Below are 22,377 nucleotides of genomic sequence, written 5' to 3'. Positions count from 1 at the left end.
GGGGGCGCTGGCGCCTATCACAGCTACAATCGGGCGGAAGGCGGGGTACACCCTGGACAAGTCGCCACCTCATCGCAGGGCCAACACAGATAGACAGACAACATTCACACTCACATTCACACACTAGGGCCAATTTAATGTTGCCAATCAACCTATCCCCAGGTGCATGTCTTTGGAAGTGGGAGGAAGCCGGAGTACCCGGAGGGAACCCACGCATTCACGGGGAGAACATGCAAACTCCACACAGAAAGATCCCGAGCCTGGATTTGAACCCAGGACTGCAGGAACTTTGTATTGTGAGGCAGACGCACTAACCCCTCTGCCACCGTGAAGCCCCTAAAATATGACATATGATAGGATAATGCATACATTTGTTTTCAAAACAGTTACAAAAAAGTGGGACCCCAAAAATGTATTGTAGGACCCCATTTTTATGACTTGATGGTGTCCCTGGAAAATTACAGCCATTTTTTTTTTTCAACTGTGGTTGTTTTTAAAGAGCTTTCTTCATAAGAAAAGTAGGTATGTTATGGTTTTCTCACTGAGTGCATGCCTATGTGACTTTGGTACAGCCTTATGCAGTAATAGACAAGATAAAGTCTCTGCTAAAGTGTAATGTGCCCGTCCCTCTCTAAGAGACGTCGAATACCAAGGTTGCTTCTGCTCCATTGGTGTGCACTTTTGAGTTTCAGGTAATTACAGCGTCTGTTAAGAGCAAACAGAGATTGTTTTTCATCTCCACTTGGTCGCCACTCCAGAAAACCAATTACCCAGGAGGATACAATAGTAAATCACAAAGACTGATTTGTTATTCTGCTACAAAAGACATAGTAACACACAAAGTTGGACCTGTAAGAATGCGTACTGTTAGTTAACATACTGCTTGAACACAAAAATGGGAGATAACTGTTCAAAGTTGGATTTATTAGGTCACTTTCATCCTTTTGCAGCGGAATTATAAGATATTGGGCAATTAAAATTGTTAACCACGGCAATTGACGTAATTTTAATTGGAGCATCAGGAAAAACAACCAGAAAACAACCCCATGAAATAGGTCATACTAGTAGACCTAGTTTCTGTGTTCAAAATGCATGTTGCTATTTCAGGGATCAAGACTCGCACGAGCGGTTGAGTCAGATGCAAAAAGTGTGTACAGTATGCATCACTTAGAGCACTGCTGTTACTCATGTTTAGCAGATCCCCGTATCCTGGCTGCTACAGGCTGTTGTCCTTTTCCCAAAATGTCAACGTTGCACGGATTAATTTCTCCAGTGACGTGACTTGATGAAACCAAATTATTTGGATGAATGTATGTTGCGATTTGTGTTAAATGTTGATTGTTTCAAATAAGTTAGTATAGTACCAGCGATATTAATGAATAATTTTCGGTACTATACCACTTCTGAAACGTACCAGTCCCGCACCCCGCCGCATTGAAGTCACATCGACACATTGCTGGTTTTACGAGCAGACGAACATGTTCGGTATCACCCAATCTCTGAGTACTTACAAGCAGACACGGTGTGTAGACCAGGGGTCGGCAACCCAAAATGTTGAAAGAGCCATATTGGACCAAAAATTCAAAAACAAATCTGTCTGGAGCCGCAAAACCAATTTAAAAGCCATACTACATACATTTTAGGACCAGTTGATCTGCCGTTTCTTTTCTTTTTCTTCTATGTCCCACTCTCCTTTGTGGAGGGGGTCCCGTCCGATCCGGTGGCCATGTACTGCTTGTCTGTGTATCGGCTGGGGACATCTCTGCGCTGCTGATCCGCCTCCGCTTGGGATGGTTTCCTGCTGGCTCCGCTGTGAACGGGACTCTCGCTGCTGTGTTGGATCCGCTTTGGACTGGACTCTCGCGACTGTGTTGGATCCATTATGGATTGAACTTTCACAGTATCATGTTAGACCCGCTCGACATCCATTGCTTTCCTCCTCTCTAAGGTTCTCATAGTCATTATTGTCACCGATGTCCCACTGGGTGTGAGTTTTCCTTGCCCTTATGTGGGCCTACCGAGGATGTCGTAGTGGTTTGTGCAGCCCTTTGAGACACTAGTGATTTAGGGCTATATAAGTAAACATTGATTGATTGATTGGTTTTCGTCCTGGTCGTGGAACTGTGGACCAGCTCTATACTCTCGGCAGGGTTCTTGAGGGTGCATGGGAGTTTGCCCAACCAGTCTACATGTGCTTTGTGGACTTGGAGAAGGCATTCGACCGTGTCCCTCGGGGAGTCCTGTGGGGAGTGCTCAGAGAGTATGGGGTATCGGACTGTCTTATTGTGGCGGTCCGCTCCCTGTATGATCAGTGCCAGAGCTTGGTCCGCATTGCTGGCAGTAAGTCGGACACGTTTCCAGTGAGGGTTGGACTCCGCCAAGGCTGTCCTTTGTCACCGATTCTGTTCATAACTTTTATGGACAGAATTTCTAGGCGCAGCCAAGGCGTTGAGGGGTTCCGGTTTGGTGGCCACGGGATTAGGTCTCTGCTTTTTGCAGATGATGTGGTCCTGATGGCTTCATCTGACCGGGATCTTCAGCTCTCACTGGATCGGTTCGCAGCCGAGTGTGAAGCAACCGGAATGAGAATCAGCACCTCCAAGTCCGAGTCCATGGTTCTCGCCCGGAAAAGGGTGGAGTGCCATCTCCGGGTTGGGGAGGAGACCCTGCCCCAAGTGGAGGAGTTCAAATACCTCGGAGTCTTGTTCACGAGTGGGGGAAGAGTGGATCGTGAGATCAACAGGCAGATCGGTGCGGCGTCTTCAGTAATGCGGACGTTGTATCGATCCGTTGTGGTGAAGAAGGAACTGAGCCGGAAGGGAAAGCTCTCAATTTACCGGTCGATCCACGTTCCCATCCTCACCTATGGTCATGAGCTTTGGGTCATGACCGAAAGGATAAGATCACGGGTACAAGCGGCCGAAATTAGTTTCCTCCGCCGTGTGGCGGGGCTCTCCCTTAGAGATAGGGTGAGAAGCTCTGCCATCCGGGAGGAACTCAAAGTAAAGCCGCTGCTCCTTCACATCGAGAGGAGCCAGATGAGGTGGTTCGGGCATCTGGTCAGGATGCCACCCGAACGCCTCCCTAGGGAGGTGTTTAGGGCACGTCCAGCTGGTAGGAGGCCACGGGGAAGACCCAGGACACGTTGGGAAGACTATGTCTCCCGGCTGGCCTGGGAATGCCTCGGGATCCCCCGGGAAGAGCTAGACGAAGTGGCTGGAGATAGGGAAGTCTGGGCTTCCCTGCTTAGGCTGCTGCCCCCGCGACCCGACCTCGGATAAGCGGAAGATGATGGATGAAGGGGAACATTATCACAATTTCAAATAAAGTAAGTTTCTTACAACTATCATCCCTGCAGGACAAGGAATAGCGAAACATGTTTCACTATACACCGTAGCTCACCGGCATCAAAATGTAAACAAACGCCAAGGGTGGATCCACACCAGACATCCACTGTAATGATACCAAGTACAGGCACGTACCTAGTCGATAATACGATGATTACGTCGACATTTTTTGGCATCAAAACATCTTTCGGTTTTAAATAACATATATTATGTTTAGAAACTCAGGAAATATGTCCCTGGACACATGAGGACTTTGAGAAATGACCAATGTATGATCCTGTAACGACTTGGTATCGGATTGATACCTACATTTGTGGTATCATCCAAAACTAATGTAAACTATCAAACAACAGAAGAATGAGTGATTATTACATTTTGACAGAAGTGTAGATAGGACATGTTAAAAGAGAAAGTAAGAAGTTATTAACAATAAATGAATAAGTAGATTAATAATTCATTTTCTGCCACTTGTCCTTTATAATGTTGACAAAATAATAGGATGATAGTCAGCAGACTAATAAGGAGCCTTTGTTTGTTTACTTACTACTAAAAGACAAGTTGTATTGTATGTTTGTGTGTTCACTATTTTATTTAAAGACTTAAGTGCAATAATAAACATATGTTTAATTGACCGTAAGATTTTATGTTGAAATAAAGCCAAGAATGCAATTTTTTGTGGTCCCCTTTACTTACAAATGTATGGAAAAGTATCAAAATCATTTTAGTACCGGTACCGGTACCAAAATATTGGTATTGTTACAACACTATAATGCATCCCTCCCCCTTTCCTTGACCTCAATCTTCCCTGTCTTTTGAATCCACTGTGATAACTTGGAGTTCTGTTTTCTTCTTTCTGGCTCCTCTTTTGCTTCAACTGCAGTGCTTTGGTGAAAATCTATAAGCCGATTGAAGTATATGTTTAAAGAAAAAAAAAGAAAAATCACTGCAAGAAAAGGAAGAAGCTTTATTTTCTTGAAACTGTGCCACATTGCCTTTACAGCGACGGCTGAACTCTTTTTATATTGCCAGTTCTTTAAACTACCGTGTCTAATTGCGATGGCATTTTTAATTAAAAGTCAAGGATATGTGGTTGTTTGTGAAGGGAGACTAATCTGTTCTTCCTTCCACCTCTCCCTATGCAAGCTATCTTCCATCTATCTGAGTAATGAGAAAACAGAAAAGGCTCTGGTACTGGACGGGTTGATATTTTCCTTTCTTGAAACAATTTGTGTGAATTTACGATTCGCAAGCAGGTCTCGGACCACGCAGCACTGTCGCTTCAGGACCTTATGCATTACTTGAGATAAAAAAAAACTGTTAACTTTAAGCTATTCATGGAATTTTCATCTTCACGAGGTCCCAATTTATGGCATCTGATGTACAATAGGAATTTTGATAAGTACACTGGTTCTGTTATTTTATTTATTTAATATAGAAAACAAATAAGCCAAGGGGTGTTCAAACAAAATGCAAATAAAGATATTACTGTGATGGGTGGGTTGCATGGAATTGCGCGGATCGCTTCCCTAGGATGCAGACGGAACTCCGGAGGCAGGGTGCAGGTAAGAAAATTATTTATTATCCATAAATCAGGCAAAATACAAAAATACAGGAATAGCTCGCTTTTCCTGAAGCTAAGCTAATGGGAAAGCTTAGCTTAGAAACAGGAATCCTAAAGGAATACCAACGTAATTGCTGCATGACGCAAACAAAACAGCCAGACCGAGTGTGGAAAAAGGCAGGAATAAATAGCTCTCTGATTAGTGCCCGGGAGCAGGTGAGCGTCCCAAACACTAATCAATCAATCAATCAATGTTTATTTATATAGCCCCAAATCACAAATGTCTCAAAGGACTGCACAAATCATTACGACTACACCATCCTCGGAAGAACCCACAAAAGGGCAAGGAAAACTCACACCCAGTGGGCAGGGAGAATTCACATCCAGTGGGACGCCAGTGGCAATGCTGACTATGAGAAACCTTGGAGAGGACCTCAGATGTGGGCACCCCCCCCCCCCTCTAGGGGACCGAAAGCAATGGATGTCGAGCGGGTCCAACATGATACTGTGAAAGTTCAATCCATAGTGGCTCCAACACAGCCGCGAGAGTTCAGTTCAAAGCGGATCCAAGACAGCAGCGAGAGTCCCGTCCACAGGAAACCATCTCAAGCGGAGGCGGGTCAGCAGCGTAGAGATGTCCCCAACCGATACAGGCGAGCGGTCCATCCTGGGTCCCGACGAGCGGTCCATCCTGGGTCTCGACTCTGGACAGCCAGTACTTCATCCATGGTTATCGGACCGGACCCCCTCCACAAGGGAGGGGGGGACATAGGAGAAAGAAAAGAAGCGGCAGATCAACTGGTCTAAAAAGGAGGTCTATTTAAAGGCTAGAGTATACAGATGAATTTTAAGGTGAGACTTAAATGCTTCTACTGAGGTAGCATCTCGAACTGTTACCGGGAGGGAATTCCAGAGTACTGGAGCCCGAACGGAAAACGCTCTTTAGCCCGCAGACTTTTTTTGGGCTCTAGGAATCACTAATAAGCCGGAGTCTTTTGAACCCAGATTTCTTGCCGGGACATATGGTACAATACAATCGGCAAGATAGGCTGGAGCTAGACCGTGTAGTATTTTATACGTAATTAGTAAAACCTTAAAGTCACATCTTAAGTGCACAGGAAGCCAGTGCAGGTGAGCCAGTACAGGCGTAATGCGATCAAACTTTCTTGTTCTTGTCAAAAGTCTAGCAGCCGCATTTGGTACCAACTGTAATCTTTTAATGCTAGACATGGGGAGACCCGAAAATAATATGTTACAGTAATCGAGACGAGACGTAACAAACGCATGGATAATGATCTCGGCGTCTTTAGTGGACAAAATGGAGCGAATTTTAGTGATATTACGGCGATGAAAGAAGGCCGTTTTAGTAACGCTTTTAATGTGTGACTCAAAGGAGAGAGTTGGGTCGAAAATAATACCCAGATTTTTTACCGAGTCACCTTGTTTTATTATTTGGTTGTCAAATGTTAAAGTTGTACTATTAAAAAGAGGTCGGTGTCTAGCAGGACCGATAATCAGCATTTCCGTTTTTTTGGCGTTAAGTTGCAAAAAGTTAGCGGACATCCATTGTTTAATTTCATTAAGACACGCTTCCAACTGACTAATCAGAGGCAGGTGAAAATAATCAGCACCCGTGGCAACCAAGGGACACAAACCCAGGGGTGCTGAAACTGAACTAAGGGAGTTTTACACTAAACAAAACATGATCCGGGCAACGAATCATCACAATTACAGATCGAAAAAACCTAACTTTTTAATTATTTATATACATACATTGCGGTGTGCCTACCTAACCGTTAAATGGGAAATTACACAACTAAGTCAGTTTTACGTCAGCGGTTTGTAGGGATGTATAAGACAGCGTTTCTCAAAGGGAATAGAGACATGACAGGTGGGGCGCGAGGATTGGTAGGAAATTTCACTTTAATTTTTTTTTTACTAAGCTTTCATTTTCTATACACACTGTAAATCACTTTGTGATTCTGTCTGTGAAATCCGCTATACAAATAAATGTAAATCACTTATTTTTCCTGTAGGCTTTAAATTTCTAGGTAGGAGCGAAAGTTTGACAGACATAGCAACAGTAACTAATGGGGGCGGGGCTAAGCAGAACAAACTTTCGCGTGGATGGGTAGCAGGCTAATGTGTGGACCACAATTACACACAATGGATACATCTGTGACTCGCACCTCAAAGGTCGTCGAGCCAGAGCCAGAGCCAGCGCCTGCAGAGAAACAAAAATCTGATGGGCCTAATCGACCAAAAAGCCAACCGAAAATAAAATATGATGAAGGGTATCTTGCTCTTGGATTCACGGCAGCAGTGGTGGGGGCAGAGGAGAGACCCATGTGTGTTCTGTGTCTAAAACCGCTAGCAGCAGACAGCATGAGACCCAACCAATTAAAGAGACACCTCCAGACCACACACCCCAATCAGGTCAATAAGCCACTTGATTTCTTTCAAAGAAAACTGGCAGAGTACCGTCAACAGGAGAAGCGCATGGTAAAAGCTGCATCAGTAAACAGTAACGCTCAAATGGCTTCATATAGAGTTGCATACAGAATTGCACAATGCAAAAAAGCACACACAATTGCTGAGCAGCTCATTCTCCCCGCTGCAATTGACATGGTGTCAGTCATGCTTGACGAGACAAGCGCAGCAACATTAAAAGTTGTCCCACTGTCAAACGACAAAGTTGCGAGGCGCATATGCGACATTGCAAGTGATCTTGAGGAACAACTCGTAGACAAATTAAAAGAAAGTAATTTTGCTTTACAAGCGGACGAAGCTACGGACAGCAATAAAGACTGCCTGTTCATCGCATACGTACGCTTTGTGAATGGCGAGTCACTGTGCAAAAGTGCCACTTTTGCAAAGATTGCAAAGTGGCACTTTTATTTTATTAATTATTGAAGTTGATGCAAGTTATTGGATTTATTATTGAAGTTGATGCAAGTTATAACACTTTGATTTATTATTGAAGTTGATGCAAGTTATAACACTTTTGTCCTACTCAGTGGCCTAGTGGTTAGAGTGTACGCCCTGAGATTGGTAGGTCGTGAGTTCAAATCCCGGCCGAGTCATACCAAAGACTATAAAAATGGGACCCATTACCTCCCTGCTTGGCACTCAGCATTAAGGGTTGGAATTGGGGGTTAAATCCCCATAAATGATTCCCGGGCGCGGCACCGCTGCTGCCCACTGCTCCCCTCACCTCCAAGGGGGTGATCAAGGGTGATGGGTCAAATGCAGAGAATAATTTCGCCACATCTAGTATGTGTGTGACAATCATGGGTACTTTTAAATTTAACTTTTATATATTATTGGAATTGATGCAAGTTATTTTATTTATTATTGAACTTGATGCAAGTTATACCACAGCTGCACAATTATTTTATTTATTATTGAACTTGATGTTATTTTATGTTATTGAGTTTGAATCTGTACAACTTGATGTTCAATAAATTTGAAAATGTTAAGCTTGGCGTTAGCGTTCTATTGGGGTGATGGGGGCAGGTGGGGCTTGAAAACTCCCCCTTGTCCAAAGTGGGGAGTGACAAAAAAAGTTTGAGAACCATTGGTATAAGAGGATCTCATACATCCTTGTACATACTGATTGTGTCCTGGACATGACGTTAAAGTGCATCCGGCAGTGGAGGCACTAGGAGGTTAACCCCTTTTCTACTGTTACCCCAGGTGGCCTAGTACCTGACTGCCCCCAAGCCAGGGATACAGTGAAGACCTCAACGGCGGAGCAGGCGGAAGACGGTAGATTTAAGAACTACCACAACGGCTGCGATGGCGGCAGAAGGCTGGAGCAGAAAAAGGTCCCCAGTCGTCTTGGACTCCATGCCACTGGACCCTGACCCTGTCAAGGATCATGTGATAACTGTCTGTGCACCAGTCTCCCCACGTTAAACAAAGTCAAGCACAGGCATCTACCATAAAGGGATACACCCCTACCAGGAGGATGGTCATACTCGTCCGAGTGACCGCCGATGACGATGATAAGAGCATCGGTATTTTTTGGGACCTATTCCTAATTGGGTCGGTTGAAGAAGACCAGTAAGGTTCAGGACTGCTATTTGTATTTTTTAATCCAGCTGACCATCATAATTATGACACTGTCAAATTTGGTTCAAATGTCCAAACCAGTAAATGATAATCAGTTTATGCAACATCACACAAAAATTTGTAACACGACAATATTTCCCCCTCAAAAGTCCTTGAAAGTCACCCAATAAGAGTTAGTGTCAGTTTGAAGTGGTTGTGATTTACTTACGACCGAAATGCTACCACGTTTCATCAACCTTCCTCTTTTGCGATACAGTTATCCATCCATCCATTTCCCACTGTTTGTAACTCTTGGAATCGCTGGTGTCTACCCCAGCTGCACTCGGACGAAAGGCAGGGTAGAACATGGACAAGCCGCCACCTCATCGCAGATCCGACACAGATTGACGACTAATCCGCAGGCCAAAATTAATCCACAACAAAAAGTGAAAATTTGCAACATAAACAAATAATAATTCCTATTGTCACGAAATACACACCAAACTAACATTCTAATTGATTGTATTGATTTATATTATTATATATTATGGAAAAGGACTGTTCTCAGCACATGATTTCCATTCTTAAATATGATTTCCAGTTGAGTATAATTGTAATGAATATAAACACAGTTCTCGCGCGGAAAAGGGTGGAGTGCCATCTCCGGGTTGGGGAGGAGACCCTGCCCCAAGTGGAGGAGTTCAAGTACCTAGGAGTCTTGTTCACGAGTGGGGGAAGAGTGGATCGTGAGATCGACAGGCGGATCGGTGCGGCGTCTTCAGTAATGCGGACGTTGTATCGATCCGTTGTGGTGAAGAAGGAGCTGAGCCGGAAGGCAAAGCTCTCAATTTACCGGTCGATCTACGTTCCCATCCTCACCTATGGTCATGAGCTTTGGGTCATGACCGAAAGGATAAGATCACGGGTACAAGCGGCCGAAATGAGTTTCCTCCGCCGTGTGGCGGGGCTCTCCCTTAGAGATAGGGTGAGAAGCTCTGCCATCCGGGAGGGACTCAAAGTAAAGCCGCTGCTCCTCCACATCGAGAGGAGCCAGATGAGGTGGTTCGGGCATCTGGTCAGGATGCCACCCGAACGCCTCCCTAGGGAGGTGTTTAGGGCACGTCCAGCTGGTAGGAGGCCACGGGGAAGACCCAGGACACGTTGGGAAGACTATGTCTCCCGGCTGGCCTGGGAACGCCTCGGGATCCCCCGGGAAGAGCTAGACGAAGTGGCTGGAGATAGGGAAGTCTGGGCTTCCTTCCCTGCTTAGGCTGCTGCCCCCGCGACCCGACCTCGGATAAGCGGAAGATGATGGATGGATGGATGGATAAACACAGTCATGGATGTGTGTGGTCTTTACATGATGATGACATAACAACTGCAATGCACCTAAAACTGTAAACACAGTTGCCTTGTTTAAGATGTAAAAAGCTGGTGTTGATAAAATACTTCACTGCTGCGATGTATTACACAATGTTGAAGGTATACAATATCTTTATTTACTCCAATTACATTATGTACTGATAAGAGTACCGATGAATTCCTGTATCGATAAATAATATTGGTATCGTTATTGATTTTTTTTTCACATTCAAAACACTTCCTTGTGGTCTACATAACATGTATCATATTTTTAAGACTATACGGCACAAGTGAAATTATTTTATTTTTCTCAAAAATTTACAGTGCGCCTTATAAGCCGATGCGCCTAATGCACGGAATAATCCCGGTTGTGCATACCGACCTCAAAGCAATTTTATTTTGTACATGGTGTAATGATAAGTGTGACCAGTAAATGGCAGTCACACATAAGAGATACGTGTAGACTGCAATATGACGCAAGTAAACAACACCAAAACTTTGAATGTTCCTTTGAGAATATAAAACATTACACACTGCGCTCACAAATCCGTCAAAATGTTTTAGTACGACTTTTATGAAGCCGCACCGCTTGATGGATGGTCGACGCATTACGGCTACCGTAGTCAGACATACTAGTATTATGGTGTGTGTACAAGAACCGCAAAATGGCACCCATCATTATCCGACGTTTTGTTTTGCAATATTATGCAAAACCAATGTTTCTTACCTTCTGGTACCTGCCGATGTGTATTTGGGATCTGCATAAGTCCTGAAAATGTGTGTGTGTCCGTCTTTGTAGTCCGTGGTGACACCGTAGTCGATAAGCTCCTTCTTTCTCCCTATCGTCTTGTACATAATATAAAGCAACTTAGAGTTCTAGCTTATATCTGTCAGTAGACTTGCTATGAAAGCAATAAAAACTACAGGTATTAGGACCGTCAGTGTTAAATATTATTAACGTATCACATTTCTATGGTATTGTTACCAGAGCATTAAAAAAATGGTTATTCATCCTCTGCTCCAAAGACCTAACCTGGATCCTGACCTCATGGTAAGCTACCCATTACCTCCCTGCTTGGCACTCAGCATTAAGGGTTGGAATTGGGGGTTAAATCACCATAAATGATTCCCGGGCGCGGCACTGCTGCTGCCCACTGCTCCCCTCACCTCCCAGGTGGTGATCAAGGGTGATGGGTCAAATGCAGAGAATAATTTCGCCACATCTAGTATGTGTGTGACAATCATTGGTACTTTAACTTTAACTTTAACTACCGGCTGGTGTCCCACCTTCCCTTTACCTCAAAAATCCTCGGAAAAAGTAGTTGTACAGCAGCTAAATCCAAGATTCAAGATGATCTTTATTGTCCATTCTTCAACATGTACAAGACATATAAGAACTGAAATTACATTTTTGGACACTAAGCGTCTAACAATCTCTGTGAACCCATTCAGTCCGGTTTCATCTTAAAACTCATTTGTATACAGTGGACTTTAAATACACCCCTTTTTAGACCAGTTGATATGCTGTCTCTCCTTTCGGCACCGCCCCCCTCTCTTGCTTGGAGAGGTTATCAGGTGACTACCAATCAGCCTACATGGAGGACGCCCTAGTCGTTCGAAATCGGGACCCAGGAGGACCACTCCTCTTTGCATCAGTGGTGACGTCTCTGCGCTGCTCTCTTGTCTACGTACAATATAATCCCTAGCTGGCCTCCCAATGCACAAGACCTTAACATGAAGTCAGGACCCGGGGTGGACCACTCCTTATGCATCAGTCGGTGACGTCTCTGCGCCCCGACTTGTCTACATGCACAAGGATCCCATGCTGGCTCCACTATGGACATGACCCTCACATTATTAACAGTATCCAATCGGCATCCATTGCACCAGTCGCTGGGGGAGAGGGGACCCACATAAGCAGTCCCTTCCAAGGTTTCTCATTGTGTCCATTGGGTTGAATTTTTTCTTGCTCTGATGTGGGATCTGAGCCGAGGATTTCGTTGAGGCTTGTGCAGCCCTTAGAGATACTTGTGATTAAAGGCCTACTGAATTGAGATGTTCTTATTCAAATGGGGATAGCAGGTCCATTCTATGTGTCATACTTGATCATTTTGCAATATTGCCATATTTTTGCTGAAAGGATTTAGTAGAGAACATCCACGATAAAGTTCGCAACTGGAGAAAGCCCTGCCTCTACCGGAAGTCGCAGACGATGACGTCACACGTTGAGGGCTCCTCACATCTTCACATTGTTTTTAATGGGAGCCTCCAACAAAAACAGATATTCTGACCGAGAAAACTACAATTTCCTCATTAATTTGCACAAGGATGTAAGATTCGTGTTTGAGGATATTGATAGCGACGGACTAGAAAAAAAAAAAGTGATTGCATTGGGACGGATTCAGATGTTTTTAGACACATTTACTAGGATAATTCTGGGAAATCCCTTATATTTGTATTGTGTTGCTAGTGTTTTAGTGTGTTTAACAGTACCTGATAGTCGGAGAGGTGTATCCACGGGTGTGTTGACGCGCAGTGTCTTAGGGAAGTCGACGGCAGCTGTACGGACAGTAAGAAGCGACTTTTTACCACAATTTTCTCACTGAAATCTGCTGGTTGACATTTGGTTGGGATCCATGTTCGCTGTGATCCATAGTAAAGTTTCACCTCCGTGAATTTTAAACAAGGAATCATCGTGTGTTTGTGTGGCTAAAGGCTAAAGCTTCCCAACTCCATCTTTTTAGTTTGACGTATCCATTATTAATTGAACAAATTGCAAAAGATTCAGCAACACAGATCTCCAAAATACTGTGTAATTATGCTGTTAAAGCAGATGACTTTTAGCTGTGTGTGTGCGCAGCGCTCATATTTCCTAACAGCCCGTGACGTCACGCGTACACGTCATCATTACGCGACGTTTTCAAGAAAAAACTCCCGGGAAATTTAAAATTGCAATTTAGTAAACTAAAAAGGCCGTATTGGCATGTGTTGCAATGTTAATATTTCATCATTGATATATAAACTATCAGACTGCGTGGTGGGTAGGTGGGTCTCAGTAGGCCTTTAAGGGCTATAAAAGTCAACTTTGATTGATGATTGATAGCAACTGACCAATCAGCAGTCAGATGCGCAGGTGGGCTATTAGATGCAGGTGGAGGGAAGAGTTGTCCTCCAAACAGCAATATGAATCACAAGCAAGCAAAAAAAAAACAGATCACATCACAAAAAGGAGGTTTAAGCTGGCTATGTTGTTGACATAAAACTTTGTGGCATGAACACAGCTGTCACCACTGAGAGAATAAGAAGACAGATTACACCTTCTTTTCTGTTGATCCCTGGTGGCACAATGGCTGTATTGCTGTCTTTTTCTGCAGAGCTCGATGGATTGATCCTCAGCCAGGGCATACCAGGCAAACATTAAATCATCATGAAATCTGAAGTTTTTTTCCGTTATTTTTTTTTTTCATTTTGGACATAAAATACATTACTGAACAATTTGATTTTCATGTCCTACGGGAAGGGGGGAGTGGGTGATGACAATTCTAAGTGTCTACAACCAGCAAGAGCCCACACATAGGCCCCAGTAGCCTCTATGACTAAATGCTTATGCATACACTGAACTAACGTATATTCATACAAATTAATCTTAAATAAAGCAAAGTCATTCATTATTGTAATATCAATACATTTAATAATCCCTCCGACCCATTCTTAAAAAATGGTTTGGTCTTCGAGTGCGCGCCCGTGTCACAGGGTCTGTGCACGGAAAATCTATGCAGCGCACAAAATCCAAATCCAACCTAAAAACACATTACAAGTTGTTCTGTAAAACTTTCAAAAAGTAATCAGAACAGATAAAAAAATGACGACGTCAGCCAAAAAGTTGAAAGGAGAAAGACGTTGTTTGCATCAACAATCATTTTATTGAGAAAAAATGATTACTGTCAGCCGTAACTACAACAAAACAACATCCGCGACAAAACTGTTATCGAGCAAAACAAATTACAGGTCGGATTGACAGCAAGCGCTCTCTTTCTTGTGGGTCAAAAGACACAAACACATCGGCTCTATGCTCGGCTCAGCCTGTGATGCGTTCACGACCACAAAAAGAGTCGGATAACTGCAAGACCACATACAAATTGTTAGGACGTTACAATGTGATTGAAATGTCATTACCGACGTGTTATATATTACTATGGACTGGACTCTCACTGTTATGTTGAATCCACTATGGACTGGACTTTCACAAGATCATGTTAAACCCGCTCAACATCGCTTTCGGTCTCCCCTGGGGGGGGGGGGGGGGGGGGGGGGGGTGCCCACATATGCGGTCCTCTCCAAGGTTTCTCATAGTCACTGTCACCGACGTCCCACTGGGGTGAGTTTTTCCTTGCCCTAATGTGGGCTCTGTACCACGGATGTCGTTGTGGCTTGTGCAGCCCTTTGAGACACTTGTGATTTAGGGCTATATAAATAAACATTGATTGACTGATGTATGCGTGTTGCAGGTTAGCTTATAGCAGCAAAATCCGTTAAAAAAGTTAACAAGCACTGTACCCCCACACTCTCCAATCACAATCGGGCTTATTCTAGTGTCATGTATTAAGTTTGTTAATTTATGGATATTGTGGAGAATGGATATATGTTTAAGTGTTATTTATTTTTCCATAGTCATGTTTAAAGCAGCTAATATTTTCCCATGTGTACACTTTGTGTTTTTGTCCTTATGTCCGTTAGTAAACTGTGTTTCACCTTGAAGACGCTGCAATGTCTTCTGGGAGTATATTGTACTCCCTTTTTGTGGAAAAAAACCTTACCTGTTGGAACACAAGCTGTATTTCTTTCTGGGCGGGAGGGACTGTTTTCGCACTAAATAAGATGACTCTTTCCATTTGACTTCGAACCGCTTCTTGATGCTCCTTTAATCGCATTGTAAGGGCTGGTCTCCTAAAGCTTTAGTAAACCTTGACTAATCTGTCTTGGTGGTCCTTTATACTCAACATTCTGTATATTTCATCCAAAATAATTTGGGATTGACCAGTGTCTTTTATTTCCTGAGAGGAAGATAAATCCAAGATTACATAAATGCTGATTAAAAAATGCAATGATGTATTTTACATACAAAAAGTCGTACATTTTATCCCATGCTTGAGCTGCTGCACACATCTCATTTTGCAAAATTTGTCTCAAATTCTTCCACAGCAGGACCCCCACCCCAGACATTTACCAATACAGCTCATTAAAACAATGTTTTCTATTTTTTTCATTGTCATTGGGCCAAATCATTTGTTTTAGAAAATATTACTTTGTAAATGACTGCTGTTATTTTATCATCAAAATAAAATATTTAGATAGATAGATAGATAGATAGTACTTTATTTATTCCGTCAGGAGAGTTCCTTCAGGAAAATTACAATTTTCAGCACAATCCCATTCAAGATCAGACAAACATTACAGGGAGACAGAACAGGATCGCTGACGGGTCTGCCGGCTTCCAGCGCCCCTTACAAAAAAGATGACATACAGGTAAACAAGGGGGGGGGGGAGAAAAAAATAGAAGATTAAAATGAAATTAAAAAATCGGTCTTAGCCTAGGCCCTGGAGTGGGGGTGCAGACTGAGGCCAAGGGAAAAAAAAAAAAAAAACAACAACTCATAGCCATAGTACACATCCCTCTTACATGTGTGTAAGAGGGAAACATCAAACATCAAAGAACACAGAGGACATTAAAGACATTAAAGCAGCAGATACAAGCAGACACTTCTACATACAGCTATGAATAAAAAGTAAAATAAACATATCCACTGTGGTGGCCTCTGCGGTGTTCCACGCCATTGTCCGCTGGGGTGGAGGGAGCATGGCCAGAGACAGAAGCAGACCCAACAAAGCAACCAAGACAGCCGACTCCACTCTCGGCCAGTGTCCAGCCCGCATGGATGAGCGAGGATACGTCCAAGGTGACTGAGGTGTCCGACACCTGCTCACCCAGTCAAGACACCGCGAAGCCTCTCCGTCCCAGTAGCTCAGTGCTAGCTATTTACCTTGTTATGTCAATTTTTGGACAGGTGTGGTGCTGGTGTGGGTGTCTAATGTTGCTCACATGTGGTCCAGGGAACCTCGTGAGTTTGTGTGTTATTTTGCAAGTTACTGTCTTGTTGACGGTGAACAGTAGCATGACTTTATCTTTAAATTGTTTGAATCCTTCTCTGCGCTGTGCTTCGTTGTTGTTTTAGGTAGGTAGGTCTTTATGGTCATTGCACAAGTACAACGAAACGTTCCTTTCAGAATAAACCCGTTCAAGATTAGACAAACAAACAGTGTACAGGGTTACAGAACAGGAACGCTGATTAACAGTAAATGAACAAGTAGATTAAAAATTCATTTTCTACCACTTGTACTTAATTTTGCCGAAATAAAAGAATGGAAGATGACACAATATGTTACTGCATACTTCAGCAGCTAAATTAAGAGCCTTCATTTGCTTACTTTTAGACTTTTGACAAGAACAAGAAAGTTTGATCACATTACGCCTGTACTGGCTCACCTGCACTGGCTTCCTGTGCACTTAAGATGTGACTTTAAGGTTTTACTACTTACGTATAAAATACTACACGGTCTAGCTCCATCCTATCTTGCCGATTGTATTGTACCATATGTCCCGGCAAGAAATCTGCGTTCAAAGGACTCCGGCTTATTAGTGATCCCCAAAGCCCAAAAAAAGTCTGCGGGCTATAGAGCTTTTTCATTTCGGGCTCCAGTACTCTGGAATGCCCTCCCGGTAACAGTTCGAGATGCCACCTCAGTAGAAGCATTTAAGTCTCACCTTAAAACTCATTTGTATACTCTAGCCTTTAAATAGACTCCCTTTTTAGACCAGTTGATCTGCCGTTTCTTTTCTTTTTCTTCTATGTCCCACTCTCCCTTGTGGAGGGAGTCCGGTCCGATCCGGTGGCCATGTGCTGCTTGCCTGTGTGTCGGCTGGGGACATCTCTGCGCTGCTGATCCGCCTCCGCTTGGGATGGTTTCCTGCTGGCTCCGCTGTGGGCGGGACTCTTGCTGCTGTGTTGGATCCGCTTTGGACTGGACTCTCACGACTGTGTTGGATCCATTGTGGATCGAGCTTTCACGGTGTCATGTTAGACCCGCTCGACATCCATTGCTTTCCTCCTCTCCAAGGTTCTCATAGTCATTATTGTCACCGACGTCCCACTGGGTGTGAGTTTTCCTTGCCCTTATGTGGGCCTACCGAGGATGTCGTAGTGGTTTGTGCAGCCCTTTGAGACACTAGTGATTTAGGGCTATATAAGTAAACATTGATTGATTGATTGATGCTTACAAGTTGTCTTGTATTTTCACTGTTTTATGGAAGGACAAACTTGAAATAAAAACATATGTTCATTGTACTGTCAGATTTTTTTGTTAAAATAAACCCAATTTTGCAATTTTTTTGTGTTCCCCTTTATTTAGAAAAGTACCGAAAAGTATCAAAATAATTTTGGTACCGGTACCAGTACCAAAATATTGGTATTGGGACAACACTACTTGCAAGTAAACAAACTGCCGGCAAACGCCAAAGGTTGATGACGATAACGATGATGTTTGATGTTAGCCCCCCACCTGACGTGATGTGAATGATGGACTGTGCTCCCACCGTCACCAGTAGGTCGAACAGTATTGATAGTAGATAATTTAGTGAAAAGTTAAAGTACCAATGATAGTCACATATTTGACCATCCCCTTGTTCACCCCCTGGGAGGTGAGGGGAGCAGTGAGCAGCAGGACAGCTCCCAGGAATCATTTGTGGTGATTTAACCCCCAATTCCCACCCCTTTATGCGGAGTACCAAGCAGGAAGGTAATGGGTCCCATTTTTATAGTCTTTGGTATGACTCGGTCTGAACTCACAAGCTACCGATCTCAGGGCGGACACTCTAACCCACGAGTCGGAAACCTTTTTGGCTGAGAAAGCCCAATTTTTTCAAATGTATTTTTGTGAGAGCCATGTAATATTTTTTGAACACTGAATACAACTAAATGCGTTTAAGTAAGACCAACATTTTTAGAGTACGATAAGTCTCTTATTCTTTTTAATAACATTGTTATTCTGAAGCTAACCAATAATAAATAAAATACTTCTTACTACTAATGTGACTTCTTGAACAGGTGCAGTAGAAAACAAATGGAGAAACTAAAATGCATGACAATGTTTTATATATTGAATGCTATTTTTAACACTGTGATTACCATTGTAATTTTTCATTAATTATCGTGTTAAGCAATGTCAGCTAAGATCATTCTGAGAGCCAGATGCAGTCATCAAGAGAGCCACATCTAGCTCGAGAGCCATAGGTTCCCTACCCCTGCTTTAACCACTAGGCCACAACAACATCGCTTAATATTGATTTATTTGCATTATTTATTTACTGATGACTCGAAAACTAATCTTGATATTATGCAAAATTACTGTTAGACAAATGTCAGTAATGTCAATGTTATCTCATCATTATGTTTTAGCATGAAGTATCGTGTTGCCCACATCAATGTTCCAGGGTTTTCTTTTGGTGTGGATTGACAAAGAAGGAAAGTTCTACTTGCTACTTCGTGTAGAGGACCACGTGCTCAAACTTATGGCTGTGAAATCAAAGCCTTGCCTGCAGGCAAGCAAACTCCCAAAGGTGGCTCAAAATTGCTGCAATAATCCAATTGATTCCAGGTCAAACTACCTTCCGGTGGAGAACAGACTGTGGTGGGCTTTACAATCGCTGTCTTGTCAACACTAAGGAGAGATGGCAGCTGACGTTCTATTGAGCAAAGATTAAACGGAAAATTGAAAAAAATGTACTAGTCACCTTATTACTTACGTTGTTATATTAAAATGAATCAAAGGTAATTAATACCAGAACACTACAGAGCTAATCAATAAACAAAGCACCCAAAGACTGTAATTAGATCAGTTATCATGAAACCAATTTGGGATTCGGATTTATAAAATCATATTTTTACAGTGCTTTTTTTGTGAGGCATTAACTGCGGAAAGTCAGACATTAAAACAATGTCTGAAATAGTAAAAGGCAACAATACGGATTGCAATAAAATATTTGTTTTTGCTTGAATTACAATATGTACTTTAACAAACTGTTTTTTTTTTAGCTTGAAACCCAAATAATACATTTGGTCTCTTTTCTGGGTCCTAACTATGCTACATTAGATACCCTTGCAGAAGTCTTTCATGGTACAGTCATCAGACATGGCTAACTATTACTTAGTGAGATATTCAAGGGAGAAAATAAACATACTGCATCGCCTTTGTTTTGTTTTGGTCCGCTGCTCACTCACACAGCGACCATTTTTTTTTAATTAGCGTGCATGCGCACACAAGAAATCTTGTACACATAGGCACATATGTTAATTGACATTTGTGTAATGGAAATATTAACAGGGCTTAGCAGCTCATTATCAGATACGCCTAACAACTGGCAAACATCAGAAAAAATATTTTTAAATCTTTTTTTAATGCCCGCAAATAACCAAAACACACTCTTTGACAGACAAAATATCACATACACAGTATTATGGCAACTGTAAGTCTTTCGTGGCATAGCATATCTATGCCACGCAACCCCAAGAATCGATTCAATATCGATTCTTGGGGTTGCGATTCGATTATATATCGATTTTTTCGATTCAACGTGATTCTCGATTCAAAAACATATTCTTCCGATTCAAAACGATTCTGTATTCATTCAGTAAATAAGATTTCAGAAGGATCTACCCCAGTCTGCTGACATGCTAGCAGAGTAGTAGATTTAGAAAAAAAGCTTTTATAATTGTAAAGGACAATGTTTTATCAACTGATTGCAATAATGTAAATTTGTTTTAAATATTAAACGAACCAAAAATATGACTTATTTTATCTTTGTGAAAACATTGGACACAGTGTGTTGTCAAGCTTATGAGATGCGATGCAAGTGTAAGCCACTGTGACACTATTGTTCTTTATTTAATTTTTTTTTATAAATGTCTAATGATAATGTCAATGAGGGATTTTTAATCACTGCGATGCTGAAATTATAACTGATATTGATACTGTTGTTGATAATATTCATTTTTGTTTCACTACTTTTGGTTTGTTCTGTGTCGTGTTTGTGTCTCCTCTCAATTGCTCTGTTTATTGCAGTTCTGAGTGTTGCTGGGTCAGGTTTGGTTTTGGAATTGGGTTGCATTGTTATGGTATCAATCAATCAATCAATGTTTACTTATATAGCCCTAAATCACTAGTGTCTCAAAGGGCTGCACAAACCACCACGACATCCTCGGTAGGCCCACATAAGGGCAAGGAAAACTCACACCCAGTGGGACATCGGTGACAATAATGATCCAGTGGTATTGATGTGTATTGTATTGTTGGATTGATAAAGAAATATATATATATTTTTTTTAAATCGATTTTTCTTAAATATGAGAATTGATTCTGAATCACACAACGTGAGAATCGCGATTCCTATTCGGATTGATTTTTTCCCACACCCCTAATAGACAAAGAACAAAACAAAACCAGGACACACTTTCAGTACCCACATACAGTACATCGTGGTGGTCTCCGCACTGCTCCAATCCATTGTCCGTTGGGTTGGGAAGCAGACCCAACAAAGCAACCAAGAGAGCCAACTCCGTCCTTGGCTGACCACTGGCTCTCAATGTCCAGTCCGTGCCGTTTAGCGAGAATCTGTTCAGGGAGACCAAAGTGTCCAATACAGGCTCATTCAGCGAGGGATCCGTGAAGCCATCCTGAAGAAAAACAACGCTGGCTCCGCAAAACTGTCTCTTCCTCTGCATCTTCTCCAGTCTATCCATGTGGACTTCAGTGTGGCAGAGAGCTTGCAGTCTGTCCATCGTGTGGTCTTTCTCTCTGGCACTCATTTTTTTGTCTTGTCTTAACTTTATTTGTTGCCTCTTTTGGCACTGCTCTCCGAATCAACATTGGAACTATTTAACTGGCCTCAACAAAATTGATAAAATCTTGGGTTTATGGGAACCTGCTTGTCGTGATGTAGCGGTTGTAGCTGGACACACGACGGACTCTTGGGAGAAAAAGGAGTGCCGCGTGCCTGGCGACCCTTTTCAGTTGAGGACGTGAAGATATCTACCTTTTCGGAATTATGACAACAGGACATCTGCTGATTGGAGTAAGCGTTGCTCTGGTTTGTCGACAAATTGGAAGTTGCTGGCAGTCTTAAAAGTACCCCAAAGCTGCCACAAATGATTGGAGGATGCGGGAGGAACTGTGGACACTCTTTTGATTTTGGATCACATCGGACTGTCTGCTCCGCAGGATTTTGAGGACCAGTCATATACAATTTAGAGTGAAAAGAAAAATATTTCTTCACTCGCATACAAAACATTCTAACTTGGATTGTTTCCCTGGCTTCGAGACTCTCCCTGAAGGACAGTGCAGCGAAGACACAACAAACTCCTTTCTTGTCTCTCAAGAACATACACCTGTTGTTCGTTGATTTTGGACTACCGACTGCACAAGATCAAGGCCGCGGAACAGGGACACACTGCATGCTTACACACAAACCTGCATCCACAAAAATATACGCCACCCCCCAATCAAACGCCCTCGACACAATTCCCATAGAGGGGGATGGAAGGATTGGCAGCGCCGGGAGAGCTGCAGCCCACCACCATGACCCCGCACTCCCTTCCCTCTGTTGCTACATATCTCAAGATGTTCGTTTTAATATGTGTATGTGCTTTGCAATTGAGGTTTTTCTCCCACTCCAGACTGGGACCCCTTAGGAACCCAGTGTAGATTGTTTGTTTTTACTCATCCTTCCCCAGAGTTTTACCTTTGTACCCATCTTTTACGGGGCGCCTTGTGGCGACCCATCAGCGTTCCTGTTCTGTAACCCTGTACACTGTTTGTTTGTCAAATCTTGAACGGGTTTGTGCTGAAAACACAATGACAATGCAATGACAGTAAAGACCCATCCATCCATCTATCTATCTATCTATCTATCTATCTATCTATCTATCTATCTATCTATCTATC

The sequence above is a fragment of the Nerophis ophidion genome, linkage group LG12 (genome assembly GCF_033978795.1).
Source record: "Nerophis ophidion isolate RoL-2023_Sa linkage group LG12, RoL_Noph_v1.0, whole genome shotgun sequence".
Classification (NCBI taxonomy): domain Eukaryota; kingdom Metazoa; phylum Chordata; class Actinopteri; order Syngnathiformes; family Syngnathidae; genus Nerophis; species Nerophis ophidion.
This window is presented reverse-complemented; position numbering follows the sequence as displayed.